This window comes from Atheta coriaria, unplaced genomic scaffold, assembly GCF_025399875.1.
Source record: "Atheta coriaria isolate IRGN ID8LTWV9N9 unplaced genomic scaffold, Caltech_Dcor_3.1 hic_scaffold_9_pilon, whole genome shotgun sequence".
NCBI classification, from domain to species: domain Eukaryota; kingdom Metazoa; phylum Arthropoda; class Insecta; order Coleoptera; family Staphylinidae; genus Dalotia; species Dalotia coriaria.
In genome coordinates, this window is record NW_027045451.1 from 11277821 (window position 1) to 11303303 (window position 25483).

General features: G+C 35.4%; 1 protein-coding gene across 1 annotated transcript in view; it reads right to left on the reverse strand.

Moving 5' to 3' along the window:
* Positions 1-15312, reverse strand: part of LOC135798387 (serine-rich adhesin for platelets) — a 67700-nt gene extending 52388 nt beyond the window's left edge. The window contains exon 1 of the mRNA XM_065311227.1: positions 14320-15312. The gene's annotated coding sequence lies outside the window, so the exon portion shown is untranslated. The remainder of the gene's footprint in view (positions 1-14319) is intronic.
* Positions 15313-25483: the final 10171 nt, after the last annotated feature.

The following is a 25483-nucleotide window of genomic DNA, read 5'->3' on the forward strand; positions in this document are numbered from 1 at the left end:
GCCCATGCCGCTGCCCCCAGCCCCTCAGCCGGTTATTACAGTCGGGCGTGTATTGTTAACGGCCCTCCGGTAATTTTTATACCGCCATGTTCTATTTTCATGCTTTCATCTTTCCATTCCTCCTCGTCGTGTACGCGCGCTGGGAAATAGCATGTTAATTAAAATTAAATTTGACTCTAAAGTGCACCAAATTGAAACGTCCAAAACGAGTTCATATTATTCGCCACGTTTTCAATAACATGTCGGCGCAGGATGCAGAGAATGAAACATTTTTCAAATTGAAAATACATATTTTAATTTAACTTTCAACTTCAGCCAGTGTTGAACGTACCTGTGCTTGTCAGTCAACGTATAATTATCTGTCATCATAGGGAACAAATAGTTTCATATTATATAGTGTCGTGTTTATTTTATAAAAATTCAATTTTTGAATATTTAAATTTTTAGATTGGGTTTTAAACTATATTGACTCTGTTTGATGTTGGTGACATGTATAAAGTAGGTCTATATGCATTGATGATTACAAATAAATATAAAATTGGAAATTTGGTGTGGATTTTTAAAAATATCATCAATTTGCAAAAACAAGCAAATTAATTAAAATAATGTTTTTGTCGTTATTTTTAGTATTTTTCAGAATAAAGAAATTTGTAGTTTTTAATTAAATAAAAAACAAAAATAGAAAAGAGAAAAAACGTGTTTTTGGCGATTTTTTCCATTTACAAAAGTTTTTGAAAAAAATTAGATTTTTTTGCAAAAAATTGAATATCTCCGAAAATATTAAATGTACAACAGTAACCAATATACTCTATTATTAAGAAATTAATTTTCGATTGTATTAAAAAAGTTATAATATTTTTTTTCAAAAAAAAACATCAAAAAAGTTTTTTGCAAAAATTATTTTTTTGGATTTTTATATAAGTTATTTTATATTATAACATTATCACATCGTCAATGTCATAAAAACAAAAAAGTTGAAGAACAATAAAAATTAATGTCACGCAGTTGAACTCACGAAGAGTCCTGCGAAGAAGTCCCTTGCGATTTTAATCATCACAATGAATAACGCCGCTCCAAGCGGAATTTTTATGACTGCGTTGTTCACAGTTCACAGTTCACACCAAAACTCACAAAACAAACAAAATATAAACCTGCCTATATATTTAAAAATAAAGTTATTAATCATTAATAATAAAATTGAACGTGTCTCGTGTTTAACTTTCTCCAAATTCGACCGGAATTAAATGGCTGTGCTCCGGCCCCGGGGGCGGCCAAAGTGAAAAGTTAAAACATTAAAATCTTAATTAGGCCAGCCGCCCGAATCGGAATTGTGTACCCTTGTTAACGAACGGGGCGCCATTCGCTTCCACTCAAATGCAAATAAATTGTAAAAAGGGAGCCGGCGCGGCTTAAATAGGGGAGAATGAATTGGCCTTTTTGCGTCTGCTTTTTTTCCTCACAAGAGGAAAAGCCACCCTTTCCGGGCCGGGGTTGCATTGCATATATACGCGTACGAAATTATGTAAGTGCGCGGGGCAGGAGGGCACGAGGGCGGCGCGCACAATAAACGTTGCGAACACGAAAATTAGACAAACGAAAAGGCCGTGCGCGCCGAGGAAATCCCGGACACCTATTAACTTTGTTCAAGAGCGCCGAGCGAATCCGCGTCCGCGTTGGGATCGAGGTCTTATTACGATGTTATGGCGTAGTGCTAGTAAAATGCTTCGAGCATGTTTTGCGTGCGATGGAGCGTGGCGTCGGAGTCGGGATGCTGTTTTGATGCAACGATTCGTTTCATCGGAGTTTAATGAACATTTTATGGGTCGGGGCTTTTCGAGCTTCATTGGGCTGTTATTCATTTTAATGTTCAAATTGAAAAATTACTGCTGGCTATATACTTTCAAGTCAAAAATTACAAAATTAACTTAATATCTTCAAAATCAGACAAAACTAAATTTTGAAATTTTGCGAAAAAATGGTTTAATTCATAATCTACTAAAGTATTTAGTTTTCGGACGTTTTTATTTGAAAATTTTTGAATAAAATTCTGTTTGTCTATTTGTCTACGGTTTTGAGTCACTAAAAGTGGTAGGATGTGACTAAAGTACTTTAGTCACGGGTTTTAGTCACGGGGTGTTGTTAAAGTGCCATTTAGCGCACTTGATACTAAATATTCTATTAAAATTAAAAAATAACAAATAATTTTAAAATTTTATAAAAAAATCTTAAAAACGCTAAAAAACACTTTCTTGTCGTTATTGTGCTACAAAACCCCGTCTTAAGTTATCAGTATTTGTTTTCACACTAATAGTTAAATAATTCCTCCGCAAGTTGTTCTCCTAATTAGTGTTGAAAAGTCATTTAACTAATTGCAGGAAAACTTCATCAAACAATCGTCTTGTCTTTGCCATTCCCACATCTCAGGCGAAAACTAAATTAGAACTAGAGCGCGGAATGACGCAACAAAAGTTCTGAAAACCGCGCGCGCATTTTTTTTTTCTCTCCTTCCGTACATTAGTTTGTAGTCTTAATTAATGGAATACATATTAGCATTCGACTCGAAAGGCGCGCATTTCCACGGCGCAGGTCCAAAAACCAACCGGCGCGATGGCACCACGCCAGAATCATAATAATGGCCCCGCTTCTTCTCAACAATGTTGAATAATACAAACCGTTTGCGCTGCGCCATTAAAATATAATCGTAGTAAAATTGAGCAACGCTACTCGGCTCTTCTCGGGAGTTTGCTTTGTGAGCGCGCTCAAAGGCGCATCGCTCACAATAACAATTTATTTATTATACATAAAGCGCTATTTTGAGCTGGCGTACGGAAAATTCGCCAAGCGTACAACTAATTTTATTTTGTTTACACGCTGCGCGAAAGGACACATAACAATATTCATTATTCATTCGGCTGCTGGTTCACGAACAACAACAGCGCTAAATCCTCGTTATCCTTCGACTTGTAACTATCACTATCAGCTGTTACAACATTTTCATGACTTGTATATTAATAGCCGCCGCTTTAGGACGAGTGGAGCGAAGTTGGCCAGAGAGTCCCGTGCACTCCTGGTGTACGAAAGATGGAATGGAGGAACTTCATGAGTGGCGCTCGTAAAAGTTGACGATAGAGCGGCCCCGGTTGTTTGCTTTGCGTATTTTTCATTTTTATTTCCGCGCGCATGCACATTGTTTCGCGCCCTCTGCGCCTTGTTAAAAATAAAGGTGAGTGGGGTAAACGTGTAGTCTTGGCTCTTGGCGCGCTCGAAAAGTGATGTATTCGTGTTTACATTGAAAACAAATTTTATTCGCCTGCGCGAGAATACAATGCGTGTGTTCCGGGGAGTCCGTTTCGTCCTCTGCGGTGGATGTCAAAACGAAAAGGACATAAATCACTCGCGCGCTGAATGCACCCGCTTCAAAGCTACACTTATCATTTTCTTTGTAATGAAAATCGAGTCGAAAGAATAAAATATTTGTTATGCCGTCTCACCAGCACTCACCGGATGATAGATAACCTGTTTTTTCTGTGTGTACTTGCTTCAATTGTTGCTAATGTCACAAAAGTGTCACAAAGAAGTTGAACGTGCGTATATCTACAATCATTAGCCACAGCTTACTTATTTGAGTTTTACCGCTGAATGTGGAGTGATTTCAAGGATACGATTCGATTTTACAGATAGTTACTGTGTTTGATCGAACGTTTGACGATCGCCGCGAGACGTGCGCGCAGACATTGTTTTCGCACTGGCCGCGTGTGCAGTTGTCATCATGGCGCATGATTTACGGGCGCGCTTCGATATGCCGTAAAAATTTTATCCGCCAATTTTATATATAGCGCGCCCATTAACCCAATTCGTCGTCTAGCCCATCTAGCCGCCTGCGTGATGGCCATTTGTGGAGCACATCTTTCAGACAAATATTACGATGCATAAAAGTTTGCAGGCGCGCTGTAAATCGGCAAAGGGGAGTGCATTTTCATCTTGCAAATTATCTCTGTCGGCTGAGACAAGTTGAAATCTTACAAAAAAAATTTTATGATTATTTTTTTAGGGTTTTAATTTGATTGTATTGGTAATTCATTGTTTTCTAGTTTTAAAATGTAATATATTATCGCCCTAGAGCGGAAAACATTTTATTTTTACCTTATTTCAGACGATAATTGCTTTTGGAATTTTTTTCTCGTTTTTCTCGATTTTTTGACAAAAAAAATTATTTATTTAGTAAAATATTACATTTTTCTTTGAAACTTTGTTCTAAAACACTTAGTATAAATTGTGACGTCATTGTTGAGTTAGCATAACCCCTAAAATTGACGTTTTCCAAAATTTGAGGTTAATTTTCCACTGAAATAAATTTTAATCTCGTAAATCTTTCATTAACTAAATATAATTTCCGTAATTTTGAGTTAGAGCCACAATATATTACTAGAGAACAATTCACAGCTTTCTACACACATGAATTCCTCGACAGATCGCTGGCGCACGCAACTCTCGATGTAATTTTATTTTTGATGTCATATGAACGCACGCGCGCAAGAATGTACGATTCGGCGTGACAGCGAGTAGGCCGAAACTCGGTGTAATTTTATCACACAATCAGCTGTCGTTGGCGTCAATCTCTCCAGCGCCATAATAGAACAAGTGCCGCGTTTTCCAAGACGAATTACATCAGCGACGCAAGTCGAATTTTCGACACGACTTCTATTTGTGCCGGAAACGAGTGGATTCCTTTATAATCTATTTTTGCAAGGCCATTAGCAGGGCCTTGAAGCACCACAACGAGATGATAAACAGTTAACGTACTTTCCGAAATATGACATGAACATATTTCGCTAGATAAATAATAAATAATACATAATGTATACGTGTACGGAGGTTTTTCTTGAAAGCAGATAATCCTTGTTCCTTGTTGTTTCTATTTTCCGAGATAAAAAGCCACGACACTGGCGGAATCAGAGAGTAATCGGAATTATTTTATATAGAAAGCGTGTTTGCCCTCGCGGCGGTGGCGAGTTAACTTGCGGCTTCCCTCCTTTGTCTCCTACGCGCCCCTTCGTCACCGCCGCCGCCTCCAGCCTACTTTCATTCGCGACGCGTTTTGTCCTTTCTACTTTTACTTCGCTTTATTTTTCAAACGATACTCCTAAGCTAGGGCGCAGCTCATAGAAGCACCAATATTTATTTTGATCACGTTTGTGTGGCGCGCGCGTTGCCATCGCTTATTCTTTCGGCGTGCCGCTAGTTTATTTCTGCGTTTTCACGACAATTCCGGGACGTTTGCATTAGAAATGCGCGTCATAATGTCTTGTTCCGGGTTTTCGTGTTTTTTTCAATGATGTGCGCGCGTAAATCTATGGAGATTTTGTGTTTATTTCATTTCACAATTTGGATAAGATTTAATAAAAACATTTTTGAATATTTTTGACAAAAAAGCACAAATTTTTATTTTGTTTTTGTTATTTTTGAGTAAAACAGGAAAAAAATTAAATTTTTAAAAAAAAAGTTTCTTTTGTTGTTTTTCACATTTCAAGAGTTTAATCTGACCAAATGTCAAAAATATATTAAACAAACAACATTTCAAGTGGATTAAGATGACAAGATATTTAATTGTTCTTCTTTTGCATAGATTAAAGCCTAATCAAAAGCTTCCGTCAAATAAAGTTCAACAAAATCCAAGAATTAATAAATATTCGACGCAAAACAAGTAACAAAGGCCTGTGACATCTTATAAATCATTTGTTAATATATTTTTCCATAAAAAACGCCTGTAATACACATTTTCTTGGTCCAAGTGTCGAAAACACTGTTTTCAACGCCACAAGCGTTAAAAGTCACACATTACACGCTTGGGCACATAAATCATTGTTTTCCACTCGTAATACGTAACATAAAATTTATATTTTCATATAAATTTAATTCCTTTGTACTTGTTGAGATAATTTCCATCATTAACTCATGATACATTTCCTTTTCAATTTTTAAGAGCAAAATAAAGTGGAATTTATTTAAATCCCGCGCCGAGCAGCAAAAATAATGCCATACATTTTATTCGTATCCAAAAATAATAAAAACTTCTTCACATCATCGTGTGTGAATGTACGTATACGTCGTATACATTGGGAGTAAAGTGGCTCGAAAATAAAATTCACTTTGCGTTATTGTAGATTTAAACGCACGCGGCCGTAAAGTTGGAACGCTCTGTATAGAATATTTGTATAAAAACACATTCGAGGATAATAAAAGACGCCCACTAGCTTTTCAAATAGCTCTGCTTGGGCTGGGGCTTGGCGCAAAATTTATGTCTTATTTTTCTTGACTCAAATGCAATTTATGTCCGCCTTGAGTTTTGCGCGCGCATATAGAATTAAACGGCGCGAGCTTTTTCAGCACGTGCGCAACTTTTCCAAGACGGAAGCAAACAATACCACACACATTCTGTGTATGTGTGAAACATCAAACTAAAATTTAAGTGTCTTTTATTTGTTTCCCAAGGCTGTTTTCACAACATCCAACATCAAAAAGTTACTTTTAATTAAAAACACTCAAGCGCCGCGCGCACACAAACAATCATTGCATGGCGCAGACGTAGAGAGATGATGGTGATGATGATGGCATCGGCTTTACGTTCAATTACCATTTGTTTTTTCGCCTTACACGCTCGTTGCTTTACTCGATTTCGGTTTTGGTCGTTATGACTCAGCGCGCCGCGTCTGTCTCTTGGTTTCGTGCGCGTCGCGTCGCATTTTTTGGCAGCCGAACCTATTCTGGGTCGTCGTCGTGTGCGTGATAAACTGGGTTAACTATCTGATATCCAAATTGTGCACCTGTTCCTGTTGTATTTGGATTTCTCGTTGAGCCGGCCGAGCAACGAACGCCAGATTAACGCGTTTTTATTTTCACTTCTCGACGCAGACGTCGCAGAGCAATTTAGAAAAGAAAAAAAAACGTTAAAAAATACTCCAGACGATAACATTGATAAATTGAGTTGATAGACGTGCGATCATTGTATGATCAATCATTTGTTATGTTTGCTGTATTCTCTCATCAATTTAAGAGTGTGTTTTGGTATTACACAAGTGACAACCAAAAAAATTATTTTTGAAAAACTTTGGACTTTTGTAAATTGCAGCTTTTGTTTGGAAAATGGCAAATAATTACAAGTTATTTTTACATATAAACAATATAATCGAAAAATATTTTGATTTGAAAAAAATTATAATTTTTTTGCAAAACATTTTTTTCAACCGTAAAAACGAAAAAATTAAATTAAAAACAAAAAATAAGAAAAATTAAATTTTCCTATTTGAAATATTGATGTATCAGTCCAATTTTTGTGTTTTTGCTATTTTTTGAGATTTAATTCTAATTTTTGGAAAAAATGCAAAAAATTGCAAAAACTGAAATATCTCCAAAAATATTAACCGCACATTTTTGGCAAAAATACCATATCTTTCTTAAATTAATTCCCTATCTCATACAAATAATACTCTCAAAAGATGTGGAATATTTTGCAAATGCAATGCAATGTTTTTCGCGTTTTACTAAGATGGCTCACATCTGAGTGCATTAAATATAATTCAAGTTACTAATGTCAAGCCGCCGAGATCTTCGCCAACATGTGCGCATCCAAATTTACAAGCGTAAATGAGTCACGCATGAATAATTTCAGTTTATGACCAAATCGCAAAATATCCATGTCCATCCCACTCTCCAGCCGCGTGTATTTTCCTTAATAATAAATAATAACCATTTTAATCAGTATTGAGCCCAATTGCTAATGATCATTAATTATTTCCTATCGCTGGCGCGGGTGAATAAGTCAAAGTGACTTTTTGCGAAATTAGTGAAACGCCGATGAACCGAACGGATCGACGCGCCATCCAATTGCATGCTAATTCCATTAAACGCCAGCCGATGGCTGGCAGCACATACCGTCAGCTCCGTCAGCTCTTTTCCGGACGGCGGCGGCGGCGGCGGCTAATTTTTTTAAAACGCCTCTGCGCCGCCCTAATTAATTCACATTCGCACGCACCCCTTTCGCACATAATTAGCAAACATCAAAGCGAATAACGCATTCGAATTAGTCGGCGGCGCGTTCGCGCGTTACTGAATTGCTGGCTTTCGGCGAGCGCAAGAGCGAGATTTCCGCGTGTGTGATGTTGGATGTTCAGATATTACATTTTGCACTTTTCAACACTTCATAAAGCTATTTTTTCTACTGAGTAAATTCATTTTTTCAGGGTAATTTCATTGAAAAATTGAGATTTTTTGAGTTTTAATCATTTTTCTCGTGTTTTGCCATGAATTTTAATAATTAGAAATAATAATCATGTTGATTATCACTAGAAATCACTAAAATTGGTTATTTATTTAATAAAACAAAAGAAATTTTAAACAAAACACGTGGTTTCTTTTTTATTAAGCGAGTAATTTAAGATTATTTAAGAAAAAATTTAAAAAATTGTCTTGTAAAACACCAATCAGAGCACACAACTCAACACTGACGTCACTTCCCTTCACTTAAACTCAACTTTGATGTCACAAAGAAGGGGTAAAGGCGCGAATTTCAAAATTTCAAAGAAAAATGTAACTTATTACCAACAAATTCAAAAATTTCGGCAAAAATATCTGTTTTATAAGCAAAATTCGTCATCATACGCCATCCCAATTAAATTCTACAACCAATAGAACAAAAAGTTTCAATATTCCATTAATATTTAAAACGATTTAAACAATTAATGATTGTTTTACAATTAAACCGTAAAATACTTCGAAATTGATTTGTAACTTTTAATTAAACACTGTTATCAATCAACTGCTTCTATCATGCGATGTATAATTTAATCCCAAACAGATTTTTGATTAAATTGTGCAAATAACCTGATTAGTTCGTGCGTAATTAATTAATAACTGAAACTCTAATTCAAAACTCATCAACTACACCAGTGTAACTAGACTTTAAAAAAGAGAAACTGACAAAAAAAAACTTTCAAGTCAAGATGTGAGATTTGAGATTCGTAACAAAAGCTTTTGTAGAGATTCTCCTTGCAAAGAACAAAAATTGCACAAGACTCGCTTGTCCACTCCAATTTAAAGCAGAAAATCGTCCTTTTTATCATGTCGCTGCCGTTTTCACCATTCTTCGCAGTCTAAATACCACCTAACGAGCAAAACATTTACATCCTCGCTGTTTTCAATCCTTCAATACTTGAATTTTTCATCACTTTACCTACTCTAAACTCGAAAACAAAAAAAAACAGCTTCGAAAGCCGAAAAAACGCTTCGACTAGATTTTCCCGGTTGGAAAATATATGTGCCCACGGACGATGTGTATGTAGGTACTCGGAGTGGATGTTGTGTACGCTGAATGTAGAATGGTCGACGCGATCCACATTTGAATTATTCATGTTACGAATGCATCATGTAACCTGACCGCTGTTCACTTAACCGTTCCCTCCAAACCGACGCGGACGGCGCGCGTGTATTAGTATGCTGCTGTTTTATCTTTGCGCTAAAAATACTCCACACCATTTCGAATAGACAAGCGTCTTTATTTAGCCTCTCGCGAGCAACACACTCACACACATAGATATAGAGAGAAGTATAGCACATGAGCGGCACCTTCGCGTTTCTCTGCAAACGGTGTAAAAAGTCGCCGGCATTCGTGCACAACACAAGAACCAGCCGCAGACGCATATGTGTTTGTTTGGCCGGCCAAATGTTACGTTTTATCCTGTTCATGCCGAACAAAAATGGTGGATTTTTTTTCGGGTGTGTGTTTTGCATGTTTAGCATATTCGATTGCGACATTCAAACGCCGAGGTGTTCTACATCACGTTGAAATGTCGAATATTGCAAAACGGGCGCTATTTTGTTCCGAAAACACGCTTGCGCAAATGTTAAACACCAAAAACTATTCTTTTCATGCGTTTTCAAGCAGTTTTTGCTCGTTTCGCGTGCTTTTTTTCGTATTTTTAGACAGAGTTTAAAGTACAGATATTTACAGCTTCCAACACTCAGAGAAAATGGTTGCAATTGATGGATTTTCGCCCACCTGCACATGAAACATTTAGTTTGTTATTTTTAAACAAGATGGCGTGTTTTAAAACCTAACCTCTATTGAAAACTATCAAATTTTCATTGGAATAAATGCTTAGTGTATAATTGGTTGCATATAGTACACATAAATATTTTTAACTAAGAAATTGAAGCTTTTTTCATTCATTTCATCAAAATTTTTTCCAAAATTTAAAAAATTTACATTTTATTCTGTTTTTCTTCTTCGAATCAGTTCAAATTGATTAATATTTCATAATAAAAACAAATCCACATTACTTTTTCACCTACACAAGAAAAATCTACTTTCTTGCAATAAATTGTATTTTATCACAAGTGCGTGTTTAAAACCTAACCTCACTTAATAAATATCGAGTTTTCTTTGAAAGTAAAATTTAGCGTGAAATGAGTTGCATATAATACTCATATTTATACATAGACCGAGTTCGTTTTTCCATCATGATCTTGTTGTTTCGAATTGCAAGTTGAACATTAAAGTTCACTCCGCGCTTTCGCTCGCGCCGGAAACGACTTCATTGTTTTCAATTAGAAACTTTTCCGTTTTACGACTTCCTACTAATTTCGTATGATACGGCGAGGCGTGCGTGCCGTAATAACTTTTCGACTTCGCATCACTTCGCATCACATGTGCGCGTCCCGACGTCTTCTTCATTGGCTCAATTTTGTATTGTCGACGTGCGTTTTCGCGCGCGCGCTCGCTGTGCGCGTTTTTGTTGACGAGGGTTTGACACTTATATTATAGCGCTAAGTATTCCAATTTGCTATGCAATTAATTGTGGCTTGCGCACGCAATAAATACACAACACACACACACTGAAATACACAATTCGAGATGGTGAAATGGCAAAATAGCGCAACTCTCTTGAATAATTTATTCTCTGCGTTTAACATTTAACATTATGCTTCAACAAAACTAAGAACTCAGGGATTAAATTAGTTTCTTGTTATTTTACCTTGGATATTGTGTTTATTTATAAATGTTTGTATTTTGTTCCATTCAGGGGAAAATGTGGTAGAAATATTGATTTATTTTAATGAATTGTGTTATAAATAGCATATTTTTGTATTTATTTAGTAAAATATAATTTATTATGATTTTTTCTTATGAAAAATTGTTAAATTTCATAAGTAAAACTTACAATTTTTCATTTAAACTGAAATTTTTTTTTCCGTTTTAAATTTGCATAAAAACTGAAATATTTAGATAAATAACTTATTCAACTATAATTTAATATACTTTTTGCAATTATTGAATCACAAAGTCTTTGTTAATCGCTTCAATATGCAAGAAATCATTTTGCCTTCAAAATTAAATTTTTTTTCTATAAATTTCATTAAAATTTTTCCCAGAAATAAAATAAAATAATGAAAAATTGCATCATTTGTGATTTTTCTTCTCCGAATTATCCAAAAATAATTAATATTATTCAACAAAACCCAATCAACTCTATTTTTCGAGGAAAAATCTTGTTTGTTACCGAATATTCGTGGAAAAGTGCTGCGTGCGTCAAAATTTCGGCGCATATCGCATGAAACAATCTGCATCTAGCCCCGCGGTGCGTACATAAAGGTGCGGCACATATGCCATGTGCGCTCGGCGTGTTGTGTGTCGATTTTATGGAAATGAAAATGAAAATGACGCGCTTTGTTCGCGCGGCGGCGGCGCGCAGCATCCCGTTTCGCATTCAGATCGGCGGCGTGCGGGCGCGATAGTAACGACAGCGATGGCGGAAAATGTCGGTTGGAAAACCCATGGGGTCGGGCACGCGCAGTTCGCGGACTTCCATTTTAGGTGAACGGGCGCCGTGTGCCGCGCCACCACCCGCCACCACCCCGCGCGCACCACGTAAAATCTAATCGAAAGCGTAAATCGGAACGAACCGACTGGAAGTTTTGACTGAAAAAGCAAATGTGCAGAATGAATAACCGCCTGCCTCTCTCGCAACCCGCCGCCACCCACTGCGCCAGCGTGCGGATCTGCGTTTCGAGTGATGTATCGCCCAACTATGCGAGGCTTTTAATTGTTTTGTTGTTTGCGCAACTTTTTTTCTGCTGGCGGTGATAGCGGCCGGCGGACTAGTTTTAGTAGGGCGGATCACATTTTTCAAACATTGGGTAAATATTTTCACGATTTTCACCACTTCTGACACGTTATTTGGGAATTATAAATTTTTGAATTTTTTCCAGCGGGTTTTATGTTTTGATATTGCGTATTATTTATTTTTTTATGAAAAGGTTCTGAAAATGCATAAAATGCATAAAATAGAAAAAAATTAAGATATTAACAATTCTAGTGAAAATACAAAAAACACAACTAGGAAAACTCACTCAAAACTAAAAAAAAACACATTTTTTAATGAATTGTCAAATTGTTTGCAATTTTTTCGTTTTCAGCAAAAAATGTAAAATATTCATAAAATCGTAAAGAAAAATAATAAAAACATACGTAAAATATAAATAAATAATATTTTTATCATTTTTTCAAGCGTTATTAAGACTTTTTTGCGTAATATTTATTTTTGTAAGAAAAATTGCAAAAACACACGCAGATTGCGAAAAATTCAATTTTTCAACGTTTTTTCTTTTTCAAATTACTCTTTGCAAAAAGAAACTTGCAAAAAATGCATAAAATCTTTAAGCCCTAAAAGATGTAGGTAATGACATCTTAATGGTAAAAATACAACAAAACGCACCCATAAAAACTCACGCCAAATGAAAAAAACCTCGCGTACATAATGCACATAAAAGAAAGCAAAAATCTTTCCGCCGAGTGCTTAATTTAAATTAAAACTTCTGTGCGTCGAACGGCCGGACGGTCCTTTCGGCGCGTCTCGGAAAACCAATTAAAACTTTTAAGGCGAGCGAGTTTTTTGCCGCGCGCGTTCTCGCTCGGCGTGAGCGAGGTACAAGAGTAAGCAAATCACATTCGGAAAAATTACGGCCATCGCAGAATGGAACATCATTAATATTGATGCATGATGCATTGCACGCACACATGCACGCCTTGAAAACGCGATTGACCGAACATCGTATAAACAAATTACGGAACGGCTCGCGTGCGTACGTCATTAAAACAAATCCGCGTCGAGCATGTGCAAGCGTCGCGACGCGCGTACACATCAATATGGGCAAATAGTGAACGTTCGCGAAGCGCGCCTCCACTAAAAATAGAATCAGACTTTATACAGTTTCTATGGCGAGAGGCATTACGATGCCATTGATGTGCGATGCGCGTCCCGCTTTCAATGAGTACAGGAATTTATGAATTTCTCGCGAGCCTCGGCGCAAAATGAAATATTTTCAGATGTATAATATATATCGGCATGTTTCATTCCTTTAGATGTGATTGGAATAATCTTGGATAAAAACAAATTGATGAAAGTATGAAAATGTGAAAATTCTGTGTGTTTTTATCAAAAAATTTCAAAAAAATTAGAAAACTAGACTAAAAAAGTGTCAAATTTGAAAGAAAAATCAGTAATTTTGCGATTATATTAAAATATTTTGCTTTTTCCATTGTAGATCCACATAAAAACAGCAGTATTCAAATAAATAACTTATTTTAACGATATTTTAATTTATTTTTTGAGATTTTCGAAAAAAAAGAGAACTTAACTGTTTTTCTATAAATTTCACCAAAAAAATTTTCCAAAAATTAAATTATAAATTACTAGCTCGAATTGAAAAAAATTGTCAAAAATTTGTTCCCAAACTCGTAATTTTCTTTGTTTTCTCCATTTTAAGTCCCAAAAAATGATCAAAATAGATAAGCAATTTGCATATTTATACCTTGGCATACATTTTATTATTCCGAAAAGCTGAATTTGCATAATACGAGTGCAAAAACCCTAAAATTTGCAATAAAATGTCAAATATTTTGCAATTTTATTTGTTTTTTCAACCTAAATACTCAAAAAAACTATCAACTTTATAAGAAACTATTATAGTAATCCTTTTGCTATATATTTCATAACTTTAAACAATAAATTCCAATAGCTAAAAACCAAAAACTCTAAAATTTCCGAAAAAAATATCAAAAATTTGCTTTTTTCAAATTTTTCTGTTAACATTTTCACCAAAAATTGTTCCACACAGAATACGAGTATCTTACTTCTCATTATTACAAATTTTATTTCAACCAGTGTCCTTTATCGTGGGTTAAATAAAAAAGCACTTAAACAATCATTTTGCAAATGGTAGTAAAACGTGTTGATCACAAATGAATCATTATTGAATCATTACCGGTAGGGAGGCTTTCTCCTCGGCGGCGGTTCCCCCATTGGGGGGCACATGTCCGGCTTTGGCAACTAGCCCCGCCGGTACGCGCACGGTGAGGCAGTTTGTTGCTGATGGTGACGGATGAGTCGCGGGGCCCTTCAGGCCGCACGGAGCACCTTTCACCAGCACACCATCTTCTCCACACACACTCAATATGCTCGCCAAACGTCACTGATTCCGCGCTCCGACGGCCCGCGACACACGCTCGAAATCCGCTTACGAATCCAAAGAAATCGCCGAAAATTTCGTTGATTTTTCGCTCGCCGTCAAAATGCTCCGCACGCAATGGTCAAAACCATCATTTATCCTTAGCACCTAGCTCCTGCGACCATTTCTCAGCGCGTCGCACATTAATGCGTTTTTAAACACTCCATCAATAAAATCCAGTCACGTTGTGAATACACAAACTCTTCCACGGCGGTAATTTCCCAAATGTTGCACGCACAGCATCAATGATTTGGCACGTTCGAAGGATTCATCTGCGCGAGGCTACAGCCTCAAAAAATGTGATTGAGCTTCGATGATTGTTCAAACAAAGTAAACTTTTAATTTTAATGCTCGTTATAGGAAGTGGCGGAGTTGTAGAGTTGTTGAGATTTGTACGTTGCGCTTGAAGGTAAGTATGTGTAAGTATATTCCGTTTGGGTCACTTGGCGGAAGAAGTTATGGTTGTGGGTTGCACTACTAATCGTCTCAGACGCTGCGTGAATTACATAACCCGTTGATGGTCCAGGTGTACACACGATGTCGTCTTGGACGATTTGGAAGTATAGTCTATTTGATGCGGTTTGGGTTGAGTATTTTCTTGAATTTTCTTCTTTTTGGTATTGTGCACGCGTGTGTATTTTTGGTGTGAATCAGCTGAGCAAACCGACGCTAGGGGAGGTTAAGCGGCACTACTAGAACGACGCCGCTATCGAGCGACGTCGAGACAAGAGCGCACGAGCAGCGCGCACTCTCCATCGCGACGGCTACCTGCTGCTCGCCGCCGCCGTTGAGCGCACGGGCGAGCAACACGCGCTCGCGCTCCGTCACGCCGCCGCCTCCTCTTTCTGCAATTGCGCGCTGTTTATATCGCGGAAATATTGATAATTTGTGCGTTAATTCGGAATTGAATCCAAAGTACCACGATACCGCACTGTCGAGTCAAGCTATTTTTAGCGTTAGAATTGTTTTAGTGCTATTTTTATAGGCGTGATTTATTTCTCAAACCTGCTACAGTATACTATTCTCTGCTGCAATCTATTCAAATGATGAGCTAAATTCTAAAGCAAACTGTTTTGTTCAAAAGATGTGTTAAAAGTTGAAAAGATTTATTCTGGGAGGTTTTTATAGACAGATTTAGATAGTTATATACAGGATGCGGCAAAATATTTAAGATAAAAGTAAAAAAATTCAAAACACAAATATAGTTTTTTAATTTATGACCAGTTTGATGATTATTTTAACGAAAAAAAACTGAAAAACTTCAAAAAATCGCGAAAAAGAACAAAAAACGCAACAATGACGTCACTTCCTGGATCATAATCCAATCAAGTGAGAAGAAAGAAGTCAACCACGTGTAATTCATCTGTTTTTAACGTTTGACCAACAATTTTTGATAAAATATTAAATTCACTGTAATTAACTTATATTTCTTAATATTATTGGACAGTTTTTCAAAATTTACGTTTAAAAATAGAAAAAAATCATTTTAAAAATACGCAATTCGGGCATAAAATAAATAAAAGCAATAAAAACAACTCCACAACCACATTTTAGCAATAAACACAAGCAAGAAGCACTAAACTTGATAAAATTTCAAATGTGTAAAATATTTAAAACACATGTGAAAACAAAATTGCCCAAAATTCAGAAAAAAATCAAAAATATTCTAAAAATGATGATTATTCAACAAAAGTTTTATTAAATTCATTGAAAACCAACAAGTTCAGTTTGATAAACACAATTTTGTAATAAAATTCCGTAAACAAGTTTAATTATAAAATTTATTATTTTTATTCCATGCGCTGAGTAAACCACAGCGCTATATTTAGCGCTTCCTACTCAAAAGCACATTTATCATAGTTTTTCACTCATCAAAAACACATTTTTGCATCCTTTTTTTTTTCAACTCTGCGCTTCCCGTTGTAGTCTCGTATTCCCATCTGCCATTGCATTCTCAGTAGTTACATAAATAATTACATCATCCCGAAAATGATTCGCATGCAAGTAACATGCTGTAATTTTAGTTCAACATGAGTAACCAGACATGAATGGTCCGCCATGACTCACGAGAAAGTCAACTCGCGTTAAATACAAAAATTGAAAAGTACGCACGCAGGATTCTGGTATTTTTAGCCGACGGCAGCCGAGACTGTCATGACAATTAGCGAGAATATGCGATTATGAATTGCTCCAAAAACTAAGTTCTTTGGTTTTTGATTTTGCGGAAATTGCGAAAACATTTTCAGACGCTTATGATTCTGCTGAGGCATGCTGAAACTTTCACCTTTATCGCAATCAGCGGCGTTTCGCTCACGCTGCAATAATGCGTAAACATCGAACAGACGAGCTTTGCCATAGTTATGCCACAATACACAATACATACACCACTGAACATGGCAGGTTGAAATTGGAAAACTACTCTATAGGCAACCAAAGTTGCACGAATGTCTCAAAATTATTACTTTGCCATCAAAAATTGAAATAAAAACGTAAAAAATGCGTTTATCTATAAAAAATATATTTTAACGTGTTAGGCAATATTTTATTATTATATAATAATATTTTAGTTGTGTTAGTTCAAACCGCAGTAGAGCAGATGGCAATGAAAGCATCTCAGCCCGGCGCCTTCACCACCACACCAGTGGGATGCAAGGCGTCATATTAGAGACGCTCAGCAGGACTTCTGTCAATTAGTTGTGAATGTATCACGTATCGCAAACGTTGATATGTTCATATACGTTTATCTACATATACAGAATGTCTCCGCATGGATTTAAACCAAAAATCAATCAGAAAAAGATTTGTTTTTTGACAGGCGTTTGATTGTGCGTGATTTTTTGAATTTTATATTGCTTGGTGTCGTATTTCACGCGTCGCGCGACAAAGGGTATATTATCTTACGCTCTGCGCCTCCATATTGAAGGTAACGAACTAAGATTGTCTTGATATTGCTGGCGCGCGCAGTGTTGTACGGCCATAAATTGCGCGTATATTGTGTATCATTGTGCTGGTGCTGCGGGCGCAAAGTCGACGCGCATTATGTAACGGAGCGGCGTTGTCGCCGAAGCGAAATGTCTCCTAAATTACCTAGTCGCTGATTTAATCCGCAATAAGATATGACAATTTATTAACTTTTGCTGTCGGCTGTTATCCTGCTTATTCAATCTTCATATATGTGTGACGAGAAGCATCTCTAGGTAACAGATAAATTACAAAATTCTATGTAGGAAGAAGAAATCGGGAAATATTGGTATTTTACGTGGAATGGCATCTATCAAATCGTTTGTAAGCTGCTTATGAACTCTATTAAAACTCTATTATAAACTCTATTACTCTAGTAAAAATGCCGATAAACATTTCCTGAAGTCAATGTTTAAATGATTTTTAATAACTGCTTGTGCACTCCAACAAATTCGCTGAAAAATCGTGCTTAAGTTATAGAAATTTGCATTGCAATTTGTAGGGATGTTGGGATAATAATTACTACAATATTTCAATTGTTAGCATAATTGCTAGAAATAAAAATATTTCTTGTCGTTACACTGAAGAAATTAATAAAAACCAACCTAGTTGTATACATTTCGCTATCCAAAGTTTTTATAACGTCAAAACGAGGCTGAATATTTAATATTTGTGTTTGTATCTGCAGTTTAGAATACTGTATTGTATTTGTTATTGTTTTCCATGCCGAGATAAGATATGTGTTTCACAAATTTAATGTAAATAAGTGCATTGCAGTGACATTTCGCTTCAATCTATAGATTTATCTACATAAATAACGAATATTCCAATGATTTTAAAAGTATTTTTGATGTGAATATCAAATCAACACTTATTTAAGAAAGCAATACGGGTCATTTTACCGCAGCGCATGTATTTCTCTCAGCAGGTAAATAATACAGTCTTATTGATAGTAACAAACAACGTGACTTATCGCACAGCCAATCCGCTACTGCCACAGCGTAACTTCACACCGACACGACTTTCCCCACTGAACTCCGCATATCTTCTCTACTACAACCAAACCATACTAAGCAACTTGACTCAAGCAAGCAAAATAGAATTTAATGTCAAGAACTGCATACTAGCGACATCTGTGGTTTCATAATATATCTATGATTAATTCCTCATGCGTTTATGCTATTATCTCATATTTTTAACTGGTTTTTATTCATTTTTACATTTTAACAACAAAACAATCATATTCTTCAAAATTCAATGTATAACTACATAACAAAAACGACGTAATATGTTGATGTGCTTAAATATGAAGAAACAAATTTTACTTTTTGTTAAATTGAAACTGAAATAATTCAAAAATAATACTTTTGTTTACTATTTCGTCACTTTTCTGATTGTTTGAAGAAGAAAGTCATTAGCATATCAACTTCACAATAATTTAGCGTTACATTTTCAGTTTGTGTTCATCCGCCGGCTACTTGTGTGTTGGTAGGGTGTGAATCCTGTAGGGATGCCGGGAGTGCACTCGCTCTGCGCCGGCCGAAACCAGCCGCTGCATTAGGAAGCACTTTCCGCGTGCCTAAATGAATGTTGTCGGAGTTTCCAATAGGAATTTACATATTCAAATGTTGTGGGCCTTTGCAATTACGCTCATAATTGAAATACTACAAAAGAGACAAGTCGAACGGCAACGGTGGCGTTGTTGCGGGCGTGAGTTCGGCAATTCGGCGCTTCATGAAAGGCAGAGGAATGCTATGACTAACGGTTTTATAATTGCCGACTATGCTTCTTTTTGCTACAAAATTTCTATTGTTCTGGATATAATTAGTAAATGTCAATGATGATATAAGTATTTTTGCAGAAAATGTAAGTTTAATTGGTCAAATATTAAATTTTGTTTTAAAACTTGCATTAAAACACTTTGTATTGATCATTAATTATTAATCTTGCAATTAGTAACAATATAAATGCTTGTTTTGAATATTAAACTCAAATTCGTTAAATAAATAAATAATTTTTGTAATTTTCAAATTAAAACAAAGAAAAGGTTAAGCCAAGGTCATTTTGAGACAAGTTTAAGTTCTGAATAAGAAAAACACAAGTAACTAAAACTAATCTTCACACGCAAAACTTTTTTCGGCACTTTTTAAGCCACTATATACTTTGATTGTGTGTGAAACTTTTTTGCAACAACTAAACTTATCGTAATTAAAATTACCTAATTTTTTCATATTCCTACAAATAAATTATAAGTAAATAACACTGATATTCCTACGCTTGAAAATATTTACAAATGATTTAACATTTTCCCCGTTTTAAAGTGGTAAGATTTGCAGAAATGGAAAAATAACACAACGATATTCCCGAAAAAAATATCCCGAGTTTTCCGCGCGCCGGAAAAATGTCAATAATTATTGTGTAGGTACTAGAAATTGGCGAAAATTGTTAAATTATACGTGAATCGTTATCGCTGCACAGCGAAACTTACGCATCGTTGGCTCGATTTTACAAATACTTGTAATGCAATGAAATGCACAGCCCGATTCCCAACGAGTGTTATTGATTTCTACAAACAATGACAGATAGAATTCGAATGCGTAGATATATCATTCAAATCACAAATATTTATTACATAAAAACTATTGCCACAGTGAGATAAATTAACATTTCGTCCAAGTTGCAATTGAAAAATATGAAAACGTGTTGATTTATGCGCGTTGCCAACGTTGTTACTGGAGAATGATTTGAGGCGAAGCCGGTGTCGCGGCGCGCATCGAAGAGATTGAGAATACATTTAGCATTTACATAAATTTTCTTTCTCTTGCGGGCGGCGGCGCGCGTTTTATTTTTATTTTTTTCCGCCGGCTGCCTTTCAGAAAATTCGAATTTGTTCGTGGCGTGAATGCGCCAAGAGCGCGCGCGCGCCTGCCCGCAAAGGAGGCGAACGCGTTATGTGCATATTGAGCCATCGAATGTGTCGACCATAACCCAAGTGACGTGCCGAATCGTAAAAGGGCTCCGGCCAACCCGCAGCGTCATGCATGAAATAGACAAAATGTGTGGAATCTAGAAATTTACATGCCTGCGGGCCGATTTGTTTGGATTGAAAGAAATATTTACTTTTTTCGCATCTTCAATCTTATCTTCATGAAATATGTATGGGTTCATTGAGAGTTGAAGGTATCATGCATATTATGCTGACAAATTTGATGTAAGCAATAATTAGGAATAAAATTTATGTTTGGTTAATTTTTGATTGATTTAAAAAAAAATCCATTTTTGGGAAATTTTGTGAAATTTCAAAACACGCAACAATAAACACCCTGGATCTTTTTGATTTAAAGGGTCAATCTTAACAGAACTGTCATTATCTGATAGATAAAGAGTGGTTCTTTAGATATCAATAAGTTTTTTCAGTTAAAACGGCCCAAAACACTCTTAAAATTATGATTAAACATAACCAATTTTAGAAAAATTGTTAAAACACGATATGGAAAACACTCAGTATCTTTGAATTTAAAACACTAATTTTATATTATTTTTTATATGTTAATAGTGAAAGAGTTGCCCTTTCGTTTGCCAAAAAATTCAACCCTACAAGTAAGATAGAAGACCCACAAAAACGTGTCAAAAATGCATGAAAAACAAATTTTCAAAAAAACACAAAACTAAAAATCATCAAAAGTATAGTTAAAAATTTGTTCAATTAACTTCTAACATTTGTACAACAGTTTCCAGTCTTTTTTGCATCTAATTACAACACATAAAAAACAAAATTCCTTAGCGTAGCAACATAAAAAATTAAATCGACAAATAAATTAACAAGCAGCAGCGTTTGACGCAGCAAAATCTCATAAACTTTGCTTTATTTATCCAGACACGAGGCGGCGGCATCCGTCGGTGGCGGACGTCTGCAGGAATAAGTCGCGCGCTAATTATTTTATCAGCAAACCGCCAGACGAATTGTAAACGGTCGCCATGCCAACGCGGCGTGTTACAATGCCAGCGTTTTGTCAAATTTGAATTTAATTATACTCGCGCCGAGAATGAGGACGAGGACGAGACGCGACAACCGGACGAACAAAACCACCACCGGGCTAATGGGCAGCCATTTGTAAAATATATCCACAACATTGGTGAATGACTGCAACATTACACATACAAATTCATTAGTTTCAATTATTTGCTTGTCCAATGTCCAGATGAATACGATACAAGCACAAAAACTATGGGATTTTGTATAAATCATGGAGTAATGTTTTTGGGTTGTCTAGTAATAATATTTGAATTGAGGTTAGGGAGAGTGGGTGAATAGCCGACTCTTCGGTGTACGAGATAAACGCAATTGAAAAAATGGGCAAAATTTGAAAAATTTCAATTTTTAGCATTTTTAGTCACATTTTTCGCCCTTCTACCCTTTGATATTTAATTATTTTATATTCTATTCTAATAGAGAATTTTCCAATCTTTCATAATCTGAAATTCGTTGAATTCTAGCGCTTTTAGTTTTGAAGATATTCACTATCAAAAAACGTCGAATAAAAATTAGGGGGGTGTCTTGCCCATTTTTCCTTATAAATTAAAATTTCATCTCTTAGATAACCAATTTAGCTAGCTTATTTGATAGAGAATTGTCCGTAGATTAAGACCCTGCGATTCGTTCCTTTCTATCTCTTTTAGTTTACGAGATATTCGCAATTGTATAAAATCGTCAAAAATTAAAACTTTGAATTTTTAGCACTTTTTGTCACAATTTTCGCCCTTTTACCCTTTGATATTTAATTATTTTATACTCTATTCTAATAGAGAATTTTCAATCTTTCATAATCTGCCATTTGTTTAATTCTAGCGTTTTTAGTTAAGAAGATATTCACTATCAAAAAACACGCCGATAAAAATTATCAAACCCATTTGCCCATTTTTTCTTATTAATTAAAATTTCATCATTTAGATATCCAATTTAACTACTGAATCTTATAGAGAATTGTCCTTAGATTAAGACTCTTCGATTCGTTCCTTATCGTCCCTATCTCTTTTAGTTTACGAGATATTCGCAATTGTAAAAACTCGTCAAAATTTGAAAAATTTCAATTATTAGCACTTTTAGTCACATTTTTCGCCCTTTTACCTTTCGATACTTAATTATTTTATATTCTACTCTAATAGAGAATTTTTAATACAATTTCCGGTCAGAAATGAAACCACATCAGATAAGAGGATTACACGCCATTACCTTTATTAATATTGCTGTAGCGTCGGTCTTAGCAGACATTTAATGCCACAATATAATCGAGTTGAATCTGATTCATATGCACATATATAATTAAGAACTCTCGGACATTCATACATTAAAATCATAACTAATGAACATTTTAATTAAAATATTTTTAAAACAATATGCGAAGCAAAATTAATTAATATGACGTTACTGAATTGTTAAAAATAATAAATTGCATTCATATTAATATTATTATTATTATTATTATTATTGTATTATATGAATTAGTGGAATTGGTATCCAGGTCGAGTCATGTCAGTTGTTTGCGATATGAGGATTATTCTAAAGCGGAACGAGTTAATTCCGACCAGCTAACCATGATAACTATTTAACGGCAACCACATTACGCCGGGTAGGTTATTACAGTTGTCGGGACGATGGATTGACGATACCGCAATGCTAACCTGTGCCCGCCGCTCACCAAATCTACACATGGATAATATGCTCATGTGTGTAATGGGTACGTATCCAGCGATTCGGCGCGTAATTATCACGATCCGGGATGATATACAACTTATTTGGGGCGTAATCAATGCCCTGGTGGGGCATAATGTAATGAAACGAAAAATTATCTGGTATATTATATGTTAATTATGGTTGATATTTGGGATTACATTTTGAAAATTCGCGAAATTAATTAGTTTATTTATAGAAATCAATTTGAATATGATTTAACCACAAGCTTATTGAAAAACTATTTGTTTTTGTGAAAATGTTGAATTTTATTTCTAAAAAATGAAAAATAATTAAATATTATTATTATTTTATTATTTTACGTGTTTTGGCATTTGTTTATTTTTTAAGCTGGTTATAAACTCAATTACTTTTGTAAAAATGACGTAAATATTTCCTAAAGTCTAAATATGAATTCCGCGTCGCTCAGTTGTACCTATTCACTTGTGTTATGTTTAAATGATTTTCTAGTACCTATCTGCTTGTGCACCACAACAAATTAGGTGAAAAATCGTGCTTAAGTTATAGAAATTTGCATTGCAATTTGTAAATATGTTGGGATCATAATTTAAACAATATTTCAAATGTTTCATCGATGTCAAGTCTTTAAAAAAATATTCTAGCTCATAATTGCTAGAAATTAAAATATTTTTCGTCATTACACAGAGGAAATTAAAAAAACAACCAAGTTGTATACATTTCGTTATCCAAAGTTTTTATAACGTTAAAACGAGGCTACATTGGATGAAACATTTATGTTTGTATCTGCAGTAGCAGTAGCATTTGTATTTGTTATTGTTTTGCATGCCGAGATAAGATGTGTGTTTCTCGAATTTAATGTAAATAAGTGCATTGCAGTGACATCTCGCTTCAAACTATAAATTTATCTGCACAAAAAACAAATATTTCAACGGTTTTTAAAGTATTTTTAATATGAATAGCAAAACAGTACTTATTTAAGAAAGCAATACGGGTCATTTTAACACCGCGCATGTATTTCTCAAAGCAGGTTAATGAAACAGCCTCATTGATAGTAACAAACAACTTGACTAATACGCGCAACTATACCTCCTCAATTTTAAGTCACTGTTGCCCTGATACCAAAAAATCAACCAATCCAATGCACGATGTCGTGACATCTCATATCGACACGGTTGTCTCCACCTTACTCTATATACGCATACTACTACTTATAAAAAACTGAACTGATACGCACAACCAATCCGCTTGAAGTTGCATATTCTCACTACTACTGCCAAACCAAATCAAACAACTTGACTCAAGAAAGCAAAATAGAATTAAATGCCACAAAGTGCATTCTAGCGACATCTTTTGACTCATTTTATTACTATGATTAATTCCACTTGCAATAAAGTTATTATCTCGTATTTCTGCACTGGTTTTATTCATTTTAGCATTTTAACAACAAACAAACACGTTCTTCAAGGTTTTATCGGTCTCTACACCATAAAAATACTGTGTATTGATGTGTAATATGTGAGTGAATTTAGATATGAAGCAGTAATTTGATATTTTCTTATGGCTTCTAATCGCTGCAGTTATTTTAGCAAAAGTTTGCTGACATGACGGCTGCACTCAATAAACGAAATGCACGGGCGTACAATTAGTGGTCTTTTCACGCTGACGAACTCCGATTGTGCTGGTTCGTGTCGTTCAAATATGTCACGTACGCCGAGAATCGTGCTAGGGTCAACTTCCAATACGCGCGCATGATTGCACGAATTGATATCAAATTTAGAGAAATTCGCTACTGTTGTGAGCACTCCAACAGAAAAAAATCATCAAAAGTCAAAAATATAATGCTTAAAACATCAACACACTAAATTTTAAAATTCACTATTAAAAAATTAAATTGTTCTGAATTATATTTATTGCAAAAAATTGATACTCTGACCATTTGCTATCGGCGCACGCCGAGCCTCTGGACAGGACCTTTTGCATTTGCACTTAATCTTCTAGGTCGACAGTTCAATAATAATATATCACTAGCTGCGAGGGAGGAAAGCACCACGATGTGTTTCATGAATTTGCTACACACATCTTAACAAAATACACTCCTAAATCCCCCGGCTGCGCAGTCATCCAAACTCAAATATTTGCATTTTACATCCACTAATAATTCAAACGTTTAAAAGGAAAACAAAAAAAACTAAATTCAAGCTGCAGAGCTAGATTTAACAGCACAAGAGAGAAACAACTACTTAAATA